The sequence below is a fragment of the Haematobia irritans genome, chromosome 2 (assembly GCF_050003625.1).
Source record: "Haematobia irritans isolate KBUSLIRL chromosome 2, ASM5000362v1, whole genome shotgun sequence".
Classification (NCBI taxonomy): Eukaryota; Metazoa; Arthropoda; class Insecta; order Diptera; family Muscidae; genus Haematobia; species Haematobia irritans.
The window spans coordinates 202032549-202047673 of NC_134398.1; the positions used below are offsets into that span (position 1 = coordinate 202032549).

General features: G+C 30.9%; 1 long non-coding RNA gene across 1 annotated transcript; it reads left to right on the forward strand.

Annotated features, from left to right (window-relative positions):
• Window positions 1-2365: 2365 nt before the first annotated feature.
• On the forward strand, window positions 2366-2919 carry LOC142224647 (uncharacterized). The gene is made up of 3 exons (XR_012719184.1): window positions 2366-2434; window positions 2564-2640; window positions 2735-2919. It is a non-coding gene; the product is annotated as an uncharacterized LOC142224647 (long non-coding RNA).
• The last annotated feature ends 12206 nt before the right edge of the window (window positions 2920-15125 follow it).

Sequence of the window (15125 nt, forward strand, 5' to 3'; positions counted from 1 at the left end):
TAACCTAACCTAACCTACGCACCCACCGTTTTCTCCAGATCTAGCCCCCAGCGACTTTTTCTTGTTCTCAGACTTCAAAAGGATGCTCGCAGGGAAAAAATTCGGCTGCAGTGAAGAGGTGATCGCCGAAACTGAGGCCTATTTTGAGGTAAAACCGAAGGAGTACTACCAAAATGGTATCAAAAAATTGGAAGGTCGTTATAATCGTTGTATCGCTCATGAAGGGAATAATAAAAACGAATTTTGACAAAAAAAATGTGATTTTCTTTGTTAGACCGGGGACTTATCAGCCAACCTGTTATGTCTCAATGTTGACTCCAAAATATCAGTGGTGGAAGTAGAGGCTCGATGATTTCACTGGGAATTTCAGGGCTGAAATTCTCCGAAGGTTTCAGTAGCAAGGGTCTCTGTGATATTTACACAGAAAAAAAGTGTCTCGTAAATTTAAGAAGATTTTTACAATAATTTATTACAAGAATTTTCCAGAATTTTAGTTCAGTTTTCGTATCTTCAACGAAAATTAACTACTCGAAAGGAAATTTTACAAATTCTAAGTAGCAATCGTTTAGTTCATGGCCTACAAAATACGATGGAAATTTCCTTAAAAAATTTCTTAACTGGTAGTTAAAAATTCGTTTGTTATGCTATAAAACTACTTGTGAAATGTAAAGTATTTTCTAAATAATAAGTGCAATTTACTATAAGATTTTTTTGTATGAGAAAATATTTTTTTACGAAATATGAACTTGAAAGTGGATAGGAATTTCTTACTGACAATTCCTATAGTTAATAATTGTTGGTAAAAAATTACCCAATGAAATATTTTTAGTTCACATGTAATTAAATTTATAGACATTTTCGTCAAAAATGGTAGATAACATTTCATGAAAATTTTGCAAATTTTAAGTTAAACGTTTCATCGCTCATAAACTGGTGTGCCTTTACGAATATTATTCTTAGAGTAAATTGTCAGCAGATGCGATGAACTAATGCATAGTACAGAGATCTTTATCGGAATAGTGGAATGTGATTAATGTAAAGATGATGTTACTTGAGTTTTGTTGTGTATACATGAGCGTGGGGTTGTTTTTTATTTTTGTTCATTTAGTGGCTTGTGTGTGTGTGTTTGTTATTCGTTGATGGTTTTTGGCTGGATGAGGTGTTGTTTTCAATAAAGGCACATGTGTTTTTGTTGTTGTAGGAATGTTTTGGCTTTGCTTGGTTTTGTTTGGCATGCTTCAGTTGTATAGTTGGCGTTGGCGTGGGCTGTTGCATCTTTTTAGCTGGTATGCAACAAGGGAATATAAAGACATGGAAGATTTTGGATTTTTGAGACATATATTGGTGATTGTTAATTAAACCTTTTAAATGAAAGCTATTAATATTTTATCAGTAGTTTAGAAAAAAGTTTTTAAGAATATTTAGGAAAATATGTTGAAAGTGTATTGAAATTTTTATTATTCTATGTAAAAAAATAATATTCAATTCCAGATGAATTTGGAAAATTTTTGTTATATCTCAGCGTATAGTTTATTCATAAATTGGTAAGTATTTTTTAATATGACTTTCTTTTAAAAAGAATATTTTTTATGTGTATTATTATTTGTTAATTAATTTTTTTGGAAACCAGTTTAATGATTTTCTTTGTTGTAAAAAAAATATTTAATTTCAGAGCAACTCCAGATGGATTCGAACAAATTTAAAAAATAGAGAATTGGTAAGTTTTCTTTTAAAAATTGCCTTTTTTCGACTAGAATATTTACGTTTTTATGACCTTTTTATCATCAAAATTACAGGTTTTTAATACCTTATTTTAATATTTCTTTGATCAAATTTTTTGGAAACCAATGTAATATTTTTAATGTAAAAACAAATATTTAATTTCAGAATAACCCCTTAAAAATTTGGACAAATTTTTAGTACTCCTTTGCCTGTAATTTAATAGTGAATTGGTAAGGATTCTTTAACTTTCTTTTAACCCTGGACAGTCATCCTTATTTTTTGTACATTAACGTCATCCTTCGTCATGTTGACTACGGCTGATTTCAAGACGCTATAATTTTCATCGTGAGCGAAAAAGTGAACCAAACTTGAATTTATTTTCTTATTCAATTTGGTTTTAAGTAGTATAAAACAAAAATTCGTAAAACGGTCGAATTAGTATAACTTAAATTTACCATTTCCCAATAGACTAAAATGTATTTTAAATCGAAAATGAAATTACGTGTCGTCATTTTGACGAATGATGACTGTCTAGGGATATCAAGAATATTTGGTTTTTTATGCATATTATTAGTTTTTTCATTAGATTTTTTGAAAACCTATTTAATAATTTTATTTAATGTAAAAAATAAATATTTAATTTCAGAGTAACCCAAATAAATTTGGACAACTTTTTATATTTCCCCTCAGCGTACAATTTAATAGAGAATTGGTAAGTTTTATATTAAAACTTTGGCTTTCTTTCAACTAGAATATTTATTTTATTATATCCTTCACATCGATAACAACACAGTTTTATGAATTTATTTAGAATACTTCATTATTTCTCTAATTGTTTCAGGTACAAATTTTATGAGATACGTTTTCCAAAGAAAAGTTGAATTCCTTACACCATTTGATAAAATGCCCCCAAATATGGTAAGTTACAAGCTAAAACGCAGAATTAAAAATTATATTTCATTACATGGTGTTAATTTGTAACAATTTTCATTATTGTTTCCATTTTTTCCAGCCATATATGTGAAAAAATTACTCACGATGAATAAAAAAAGGATAAGTCAAAATGTCCAAACAGCGGGTTCAAATGAACTACTCTCTGTTCCACGTGGTCATAATTTTTATTCACAAACAACATTGTATTATGAACTTTCATCATAAGTTTTTATAATAAAGTACTTTTGATTAAAGAAAGTTTAATTTTAGTGTATGAAAATTTTCATAATAGGAAAACGGTTTGTTGTTCCTTTAATTATTTAATTTCTCTGTATTGTGGAATGATTGATTTAAAAATAGTTTAGTCGTCGATATTTTAAAGAGACTGTTAACCAATTTTTATTATCGGGTTTCCCACAAAATAAGCAAGTAAACCAAAATAATACTGACTTTTTAACTTGGTAGGGGTATATAAATTTTATGGTGTTGTAAAAATGAACTAAAATACAATGTTATAGATGAACTAAAATTTAAGAGAATTATAAACTAGACAAGTTGAAAAAAATCTTAAGGGCTAAATCATGGTCAATATTACTACAGTTTAGTTCATTTTGCAATGGAAAAGGGTTCACTGGTTTTTCAGTGTATTCTCCAATTTACAGTCGTCCTAATGATACGGAGTACTACGACCCTGTGCTTGTTCTACATTTCGGTAGGCAGTTGATGGAATCCTTACTCGGATAATGTTCGCCTTTTTCCAACACGTTAGGTGAGTGTAGTCCTTCGTTTTTGACGGTTAGATGGCCTCCATTGGTATCTATGTGTACCCTAATTGCGCTACACTTCAACAGCCCACAGTTTTCTTATGCCCAAACTTTCGTGCAGGATGTGAATCTCGCCATCTCTTGAAATGCCTACTGTCGTAACTATCTGGTGTCTCTTCAATCGTTGGTCTCCAGATATGAGCTCATATATGAGGTTTTGGAGCATTAAAAACCAATGTGATTTGACGATAGGCATTGAAGGAGAAGGACCAGCGTCCATAGCAAATATCGTAGCATCCTCGCATATTATAATTTTTTCAGTGTACATTCAAGGACCTTATCTACCACATGGCTATAATGCCTGCAACATTTGCGATGCATGCATGTATTTGCCATTATGATTGGTATTTCTGGAATGGTTGCATAAAGGAAAAGTTTCTGGTTTTGCCATAACAGCCCAAACTCAAACCCTCACCATCGCCAACATCACCATCATCGATTCTCATACAACTCAACCTTTGAAGAAGCTTAGCAATTTATACATAAAATTTCATATAAGATGAAATTTCTAAGACATTGTGGGTGATGAGGATGGAAGTGGGTAATACTGGTATTAAAAGGACCTCTTGTTCTCTTCTGGTAGAACATTCAAAAAGGAATATGAAAATATACTTACCATAATTTTTATGGTTTCTTTCTCTGGCAAATTTCATTTAAAAGTTCATTAAAGTGGAAATTGTTTGTCTATGCCATATAAATGGAGCGAGTGTACTATGAATATAACTTTCCACAATGCTAAGGTAAGGTGGTATTACATACTTTGTAAGGTTCATTTACCAAGTTAATAGAGTGTGAGAAGACATCAAAAACGACCCTAGAGTTCGTCTTTAACCCCTTCAAGCCTATAGTTTTTCTACTATTCCCCACACAGATATCGTTGTTCTCTAGAAAAATAAAATTGTGTTATAATTGACTATAACTATTTTTAAAAAATATTTGAATTTTAATTTTTTTTGGTCTAAAATAGGGTTTAATTACGTCGATAGCGTAAAAGTACGAATGATCCGATTTTAGCAAAAAAAAAATATTTGAGTAAATTAAAATCTCACACTCACACTATTTTTTGGGTTGATTATAGAGTATATTATTGAATAATATGTTTTCATGAGAACAAATACAACCCAAAATAAAAAAAAATTAAATTCAGAGATATAATCTTTTGTTACAAGCAGGGCTGTGGAGTCGAGCCAATTTTGCTCGACTCCAGCATTTTTCATCAGCTCGACTCCGACTCCGGAGTCGACTCCGGGTAATATAACTAAATCTCATTTTAATACCACTAATTTGTAGTTCTATTGTGGGGGTACCGTAAGTGGATTGATATAAAGTATCGTATTTATTTATGTGTGCAAAAAAGGGTCTTAATTTCACATTAGATGCCAATTGAACTCTATATTTCAAATTTAGGGCAATGTTTAATAAATAAAATAATGATATAAATACCCATCATAATATGAGAAGATACCAACAGTATATGTATTTGTGGACCAAAATTATTGACACTATCTCAAATCCTTTAAATTTGTTGCGAGCTATATAAAGGTTTATATTCCCATAAGCATGAATTTGAATCTGAATCGATTTAGACAAAATTGTATATACTTCTACAAAATCTATGTACTTAAAATTTAAATCTAACGTTATAGGACGTAACACAATTTTAACAAAAAAATAAAAATGCAAGGAAAGTCTAAAGTCGGGCGGGCCGATTATAATATACTCTGCACAACTTTGTATTTAGATCTACATTTTCATAAAATCTCAAATCAGACTTCTACAAAATCTCTGGCAATATTTGGGAAATATTTATAATTGTTTAGACAATTTCGCAAAAATGCATTTATGATTCATTCATTGAAAAATTTGAAAATTTGAGTCATTTTTACAAGTTTTCGAGCATACAATTGTGAGCATACAATTTTGGAAAAATTTTCTACAGAAACAAAATGTTGACTAAATTTTCTATAGAAATAAAATTTTGGCAAAATTTTCTATAGAAATCAAATTTTGACCTAATATATAGAAATAAAATTTTGAATAAAATTTTTGTAGAAATAAAATTTGGCAAAATTTTTTATAGAAATAAAAGTTTAAAAAAATTATCAATAGAAATATAATTAAAAAAAATTGTGTAGCAAACAAAATTTTGCAAAATTTTCTATAGAAACAAAATTTTGACTAAATTTTCTATAGAAATAAAATTTTGACAAAATTTTCTAAAGAAATAAAGTTTTGACCAAATTTTCTAATAAAAAAAATCTATAACTATAAAATTTTGGCAAAATTTTCTATAGAAATAAAATTTTGACTTAAATTTTTATAGAAATAAAATTATCAATAGAAATAAAATTTTGAAAAAATTTTTGTGTAACAAACAAAATTTTGCAAAATTTTCTATAGAAATAAAATTTTGCAAAATAATTATAGAAACAAAATTTTGACTCAATTTTCTATAGAAATAAAATTTTGACCAAATATATAGAAATAAAATTTTGAATAAAATTTTTATAGAAATAAAATTTGGCAAATTTTTTTATAGAAATAAAAGTTTGAAAAAATTATCAATAGAAATACAATAAAAAAAATATGTAGCAAACAAAATTTTGCAAAATTTTCTATAGAAACAAAATTTTGACAAAATTTTCTATAGAAATAAAATTTTGATCAAATTTTCTAATGACAAAATCTATTACTATAAAATTTTGACCAAATTTTCTAATAAAAAAATCCATTACTATAAAATTTTGGCAAAATTTTCTATAGAAATAAAATTTTGACTTAAATTTTTATAGAAATAAAATTATCAATAGAAATAAAATTTTGAAAAAAATGTTTGTGTAACAAACAAAATTTTGCAAAATTTTCTATAGAAATAAAATTTTGCAAAATATTTATAGAAACAAAATTCTGACACAATTTTCTATAGAAATCAAATTTTGACCAAATATATAGAAATAAAATTTTGAATAAAATTTTTATAGAAATAAAATTTGGCAAAATTTTTTATAGAAATAAAAGTTTGAAAAAAATTATCAATAGAAATACAATAAAAAACAAGTAAGGAAAGTCTAAAGTCGGGCGGGGCCGACTATATTATACCCTACACCACTTTGTAGATCTAAATTTTCGATACCATATCACATCCGTCAAATGTGTTGGGGGCTATATATAAAGGTTTGTCCCAAATACATACATTTAAATATCACTCGATCTGGACAGAATTTGATAGACTTCTCCAAAATCTATAGACTCAAAATTTAAGTCGGCTAATGCACTAGAGCGGAACACAATGTTAGTACATAAATATGGGAAACATTTAAATCTGAAGCAATTTTAAGGGAACTTCGCAAAAGTGTATTTATGATTTATCGCTCGATATATATGTATTAGAAGTTTAGGAAAATTAGAGTCATTTTTACATCTTTTGGACTAAGCAGTGGCGATTTTACAAGGGAAATGTTGGTATTTTGACCATTTTAGTCGAAATCAGAAAAACATATATATGGGAGCTATATCTAAATATGAACCGATTTCAACCAAATTTGGCACGCATAGTTACAATGCTAATTCTACTCCCTGTGCAAAATTTCAACTAAATCGGGGTTAAAAATTGGCCTCTGTGGTCATTTGAGTGTAAATCGGGCGAAAGCTATATATGGGAGCTATATCTAAATCTGAACCGATTTCAACCAAATTTGACACGCATAGCTACAATGCTAATTCTACTCCCTGTGCAAAATTTCAACTAAATCGGAGCAAAAAATTAGCCTCTGTGGGCAAATGAGTGTAAATCGGGCGAAAGCTATATATGGGAGCTATATCTAAATCTGAACCGATTTGGCTGATATTGTGCAAGTTTTTCGAGACTCATAAAATATTCGGATGTACGGAATTTGAGGAAGATCGGTTGATATACACGCCAATTATGACCAGATCGGTGAAAAATATATATAGCAGCTATATCTAAATCTGAACCGATTTTTTCCAAAATCAATAGGGATCGTCTTTGAGCCGAAACAGGAGTGTAAATCGAAGTTTTAGGACAATCGTACTAAAGCTGCGAGCTGTACTTTGCACACAAAAATACATCAACAGACAGACAGACAGACGGACATCGCTAAATCGACTCAGAATTTAATTCTAAGACGATCGGTATACTAAACGATGGGTCTCAGACTTTTCCTTCTTGGCGTTACATACAAATGCACAAACTTATTATACCCTGTACCACAGTAGTCGTGAAGGGTATAAAAATGTGTAGCAAACAAAATTTTGCAAAATTTTCTATAGAAACAAAATTTTGACTAAATTTTCTATAGAAATAAAATTTTGACAAAATTTTCTATAGAAATAAAATTTTGACCCAATTTTCTAATAACAAAATCTATTACTATAAAATTTTGACCAAATTTTCTAATAAAAAAAATCCATTACTATAAAATTTTGGCAAACTTTTCTATAGAAATAAAATTTTGACTTAAATTTTTATAGAAATAAAATTATCAATAGAAATAAAATTTTGAAAAAAATGTTTGTGTAACAAACAAAATTTTGCAAAATTTTCTATAGAAATAAAATTTTGCAAAATATTTATAGAAACAAAATTCTGACACAATTTTCTATAGAAATCAAATTTTGACCAAATATATAGAAATAAAATTTTGAATAAAATTTGTATAGAAACAAAATTTTGCAATATTTTCTATAGAAATAAAATTTTGCACAATATTCTATAGAAACAAAATTTTGTCTAAATTTTCTACAGAAATAAAATTTTGACTAAATTTTATATAGAAAAAAATATCTCTACAGTAATAAAACTTTGAATACATTTTTTATAGCAGTGAGTATCAGTGAGCATCAGTAAGCAAAAAAAAAAATTGAGAAAATTTGCTATAGAAATAAAATTTGACAATTTTTTCTAATAGAAAAAAAATTTTGAAAAAAAATTTAGAACAATTTTTATGAATTTTTTAGAACAATTTTCTGCAAAATATTCTACAGAAACAAAATTTTCTTTTTTTTCTATAGAATTAAATTTTGACCAAATTTTCTAATAAAAAAATCTATTACTATAAAATTTTGGCAAAATTTTCTATAGAAATAAAATTTTGACTTAAATTTTTATAGAAATAAAATTTTAAAAAAATTTTTGTCTAACAAACAAAATTTTCTATAGAAACAAAATTTTGCAAAATATTTATAGAAACAAAATTTTGACTCAATTTTCTATAGAAATAAAATTTTGACTAAATTTTCTATAGAAAAAAATATTTCTATAGTAATAAAAATTTGAATAATTTTTTTATAGAAATAAAATTTTGACAAAATTTGCTATAGAAATAAAATTTTGACAAAACTTTTTATAGAAATAACATTTTGATAAAATTTTCTATAAAAAAAAAACAACTTTGAAAAAAATTTCTGTCAATATTCCACATATGTATATTCCACAATTTTGATATTGATTCCGATTTAAGGACAATTTTATTAAATTTAAAGAATTTTTCTGAATTATTAAAGTCAAGTTGACCGTAGCCCAAACATTTTTTCTTTCATGGTATGATACCCATTTTTAAGTGAAATCACTTAATTATAAGGACAATACGACTTCATTGAAAATTTTATCGACTTTTGGACAAGAAATAAAACTTTATATTAGAGAAATGCGTCTTCTATGGTAAGTAAAAATTTGCATTCGTATTTTAAAGACATATCGATAATCACAATTTCGGCACATTTCTTTATTTTCCTAGAATAACTCTAGATTTCCAATTTCAGGCAAATTGGATAAAAACTACGGATTCTAGAAGCCCAAGAAGTAAAATCGGGAGATCGGTCTATATGGGGGCTATATCAAAACATGAACCGGTACTCACCATTTTCGATACACGTTTTTATGGTCCTAGAATACCACTAGATTTCAAATTTCAGGCAAATTGGATAAAAACTACGGATTCTAGAAGCCCAAGAATTAAAATCGGGAGATCGGTCTATATGGGGGCTACACCAAACCATGGACCGATACTCACCATTTTCGATACATGTCTTTAGGGTCCTAGAGTACCTATAGATTTCAAATTTCAGGTAAATTAGATAAAAACTACGGATTATAAAAGCCCAAGAATTAAAATCGGGAGATCGGTCTATATGGGGGCTATATCAAAACATGGACCGATACACCATTTTCGGCACACCTCTACACTTTCTACACGCCCAAGAAGCAAAATCGGGAAATCGGTCCATATGGGCGCTATACCAAAACATGGACCGATAGGCACCATTTTCGGTACACTTTTTGATGGTTCTAAAATACCTCTAGATTTCCCATTTCAGGCAAATTGGATAAAAACTACAGTTTTTATAAGCCCAAGACCCCAAATCGGGAGGTCGGTTTATATGGGGACTATATCAAAGCTTGGACCGATATAGCCCATCTTCGAACTTGACCTGCCTGCAAACAAAAGACGAATCTGTGCCTAATTTCAGGACGATAGCGCCATTATTGAAGGCTGTAGCGTGATTACAAACAACAAACAGACAGACGGACATGCTTATATCGTCTTAGAATTTCTCCCTGATCAAGAATATATATACTTTATACAGTCGGAAATCGATATTTCGATGTGTTACAAACGGAATGACAAACTTATTATACCCCCGTCACTATTCTATGGTGGTGGATATAAAAAGAAAATTTTTCACATTGGCTAAAATTAGCTTAAATAAAATAATAAAATTTTCATTGACTTTTTCCTGAGGGTACAAACCGATTGACTACCAAAGGAGATTCATATCGATATAGTCCCCATATATCCCCAGATATGAAAGAAAATTTTGTTTGATTAAGGTAATCTGGGCCTTAATAATTCTGAAAAATTCTTCAAAATAAATGAAATTGTCTTTAAATTTGTTGTCTTTTTGCATCTTGACTACAAATATAACAAGTAAGGAAAGCCTAAAGTCGAGCGGGACCGACTATATTATACCCTGCACCACTTTGTAGATCTAAATTTTCGATACCATATCACATCCGTCAAATGTGTTGGGAGCTATATATACAGGTTTGTCCCAAATACATACAGTGAGTCACAGCGAAAATGGCCCACTAGAGTAAATGTAAATATTTTGAAATTTTATCTCATATTTGGCCAATCAGAGATCCAAATGTTAATTTTCTCTTAGGTATATCTAATTAATAACAATATTTGGTGAGTATAAAGTTCAGGTTTCAGCTATAAATTATTGGAATCAGACATTTAAGAGAAATGTCATAAATATCATGCCACAGTGAAAATGGCCCACCAAAAGAAATGGCAAAAATATAACGGTTTTCTTCCAGCATTTCATCACATTTGCTTTTACCTGTTACATTACAATGTCCGACAAAGTGGTCGATTAAAATTTTCTTAAAAAAAAGATAAAACAATCGAAAAATGGGACCTCACACTTCGTTTGAGATGCGAAATTTAATAAAAAAAAATCATTTTAAAAACGGCGTAATTAAAAGGTGAATTGCAGAAATGGTTCAAGTCCCTCGTGGATCCATTAAAAATATAATTAAAAGGTATACCGATGAAAATCCGATCATTGATAAGCCGAGATCCAGTTCAAAACAACTTTTTTCTGACAGAGATGAACGCTGGATAGTAAATAAATGTCGATCTAACCCCAAACTAAGTGCTCCAAATATTCGAGATTTGGTGGCCAAACATCTCCAAGTGAATTGCCATGCAGAAACCATCAGAATAGTTCTCCACAGATCAGGATTACATGGACGAATTGCAAGAAAGAAACCGAGTGAGGGAGCCACCGTGGTGCAATGGTTAGCATGCCCGCCTTGCATACACAAGGTCGTGGGTTCGAATCCTGCTACGACCGAACACCAAAAAGTTTATCAGCGGTGGATTATCCCACCTCAGTAATGCTGGTGACATTTCTGAGGTTTCAAAGCTTCTCTAAGTGGTTTCACTGCAATGTGGAACGCCGTTCGGACTCGGCTATAAAAAGGAGGTCCCTTGTCATTGAGCTTAACATGGAATCGGGCAGCACTCAGTGATAAGAGAGAAGTTCACCAATGTGGTATCACAATGGACTGAATAGTCTAAGTGAGCCTGATACATCGGGCTGCCACATAACCTAACCTAACCTAAGAAAGAAACCGTTCGTAAGTGCTAAGAATAAGAGAGACCGATTACTATTTGCCCATGCTTATACAGCAAAGGAATTTTCGTTTTGGAAAGATGTTCTATTCGTAGACGATTCGAAATTCAACCTTTTTGGGTCAAATGGTAGAAGAAATGTGTGGAGAAATGCAAACGAAGAACTGCACCCAAAGCATTTACGGCCAACTGTTAAACACGGCGGAGGGCATGTGATTGTTTGGAAATCTCATTTTTATTGAAGGCAACATGGACAAGATGCAATATCTGTCTATTTTGAAAGATAATTTGAAGCAAAGTGCGGAAAAGCTGGGCATTGGTAGCTGATTTCATTTTTACCAAGACAACGACCCAAAACATATAGCTCATGTTGTAAAAGAGTGGCTGCTTTATAATTGTCCGCGTGTCATAAAAACTCCAGCCCAGTCTCCGGACTTAAATATAATAGAAAATTTGTGGTATAAACTTGAAGTGGAAATTCGAAAATATCATATATCCTGCAAGGAAGACTTGAAGAGAGCATTAGTGGAAGAATGGCAAAAAATAAGCCCTTCTTACACAACAAAATTGGTAGAATCCATGCCATGACGCTTAAAATCAGTCATTAAACAAACAGGATTTTCCACTAAATATTAGATATAATTTATTGAATTAAAATATTTAGTTAAACATTTTGGGTCATTTTCACTGTGGCGTGAGTTTTTTTGTTTTCCTTAAAAACATTTTTGTTTTATGAATTGATAGAATTTTAAGGTCTTTCTAATATTATATTTAGTTTGTATTTATCTATATTTTAAGAAAATAAAAGAAATTGAAATATATATTTGCAAGAAAATGAGGTTTTCATTCTAACAAATAAATTTGTGTGGCTGGGCCATTTTCACTGTGACTCACTGTACATTTAAATATCATTCGATCTGGACAGAATTTGATAGACTTCTACAAAATTTATTGACTCAAAATTTAAGTTAAATATGGGAAACATTTAAATCTGAAGAAACTTCGCAAAAGTTTATTTATGATTTATCGATCGATGTATTAGAAGTTTAGGAAAATTAAAGTCATTTTTATAACTTTTCGACTAAGCAGTGGCGATTTTACAAGGAAAATGTTGGTATTTTGACCATTTTTGTCGAAATCAGAAAAACATATATATGGGAGCTATATCTAAATCTGAACCGATTTCAACTAAATTTGGCACGCTTAGCTACAATGCTAATTCTACTCCCTGTGCAAAATTTCAACTAAGTCGGAGTTAAAAATTGGCCTCTGTGGTCATATGAGTGTAAATCGGGCGAAAGCTATATATGGGAGCTATATCTAAATCTGAACCGATTTCAACTAAATTTGGCACGCATAGCTACAATGCTAATTCTACTCCCTGTGCAAAATTTCTGCTAAATTGGCCTCTGTGGTCATATGAGTGTAAATCGGGCTATATCTAAATCTGAACCGATTTCAATAAAATTTCGCACACTTGACTACACTACTAATTGTACTCCTAGTGCAAAATTTCAACCAAATTGGGGTAAAACTCTGGATTCTGGGACCGTATTAGTCCATATCGGGCGAAAGATATATATGGAAGCTATATCTAAATCTGAACCGTACTAATTGTTCTTCTTGTGCAAAATTTTAAGCAAATTAGTGTAAAACTCTGGCTTCTGGGGCCATATAAGTCCATATCGGGCGAAATATATATATGGGAGCTATATCTAAATCTGAACCGATTTCTTCCAAAATCAATAGGGTTCTATTCTGAGCCAAAACACATACTTGTGCCAAATCTGAAGTCGATTGGACTGAAACTGCGACCTAGACTTTGATTACAAAAATGTGCTCACGGACAGACAGACATGGCTATATCGACTCAGGAGCCCACCCTGAGCATTTTTGCCAAAGACACCATGTGTCTACCTCGTCTCCTTCTGGGTGTTGCAAACATATGCACTAACTTATAATACCCTGTTCCACAGTGTGGCGCATGGTATAAAAACCGAACAAAAATAGGAGATGTTTGTCAACTCTTTATTTTAAAGTTAAGTCTGAATTTGAAACAGGGAATGCTATTTTTTTTTCAGTACAGGTAAAACACAATACGAGATATTACAAAGTTCTATTGAAATTTTGATAAAGGCTGAACGTTGGCCCTTTCGTTACGCATTGGAATTAAAAAACTTCAATTTTTCCTATTCATGGCTCATTCGCTCCAAGAAAGCATCAATCATAATTGTCAAAAATAAGAGAACTCAAATTTATATCCCGAATATTTTCGAGTAATCATTAGAGAATCTGTAATTTACTTCCCAGTATTTTCTGTTTTCCTCCATCACAGTCAATAATATCCATAGAACAAGCCGCTATTGGTCACAATCAAGTTATTGACCCCATCACTGAAACATGCCACAAAGAGATGACAATAAACTTGGCCATAGATGACAGGGTCAAAGGTTAAAGATGAGATATCCAAAACTCTAATGAATGTGATGCTGGCCACACAAATTCCCAACAAGTACCTCGAACCCCCTCCAAAAAAAAAAAACAACAAAATGTTACATAAAAACAAACGAATTTAATATGAAGAAGCTATACGGCTTTAAGAAAAAATCAAAACAAACAAAATAACTCTCTTCTTCTTCTTCTTCTTAAAGACTAACAAAATCAGAGCGCTAAATAACCAAACACAGAGAGAGAGAGTGATGAAAAAAAAACATTAAAGCTTTAAGGATAAATTTGTCCTTGCCGAGACATCGCGCTGATATTTCAAGTTCATATGTGCTACTTAAATACTTTTTCTCATCATACATTTAAGTGGCTGTGGGAACAAAAGCTTACATACACACACTCACACACACGCTCTTATGGGGGCTAAACGAAGTAGTACCAACCAGACATGTTGGTTGCTTGTATCGATTAACTGTTGAAGATGCTTAAATACTCCAGTTTAAGAAGGCAATGACTGGAGGGGCGCTCGGTTAGTTCCAAATACCAGACACATGAATTGAAGCATGGACGGACATTAAAAGAAATGCCAAGAGTGAGTACACAATACACACAGATACTATATAGCGGAGAGAGAGAGGGAAACAACACCAACAAGAACAAGAAGAAAAAAAACCAAAACAAAAATATCCAAGTACCAGACATTTATAGAGGAACACAAATGAAGACCATGCCAGACCACCAGGAAGAAAGCGAAAAAGCGAAAAAAAAAACAAAGAACAGAGAAATGCGAAAAAGCAAAACTATAACAAATGAAAGGAATTGAATGCCAACAAAATAGTCACGAGATATACAAGCATCTTAACAAAAATCTTCTCCAGATGTATGGAAAACATGCCACACATCGAAGGACTCTGAACACATGAAATCTTCCCTTCAGATGTAATGTGCCAATGAAGTGGCGACCAACCACAACCACAAGGTAGCCCAACAGTTTTTTTTTTCTCGCGCTAATCAATGAATTAAAGCTACCAAACACAAA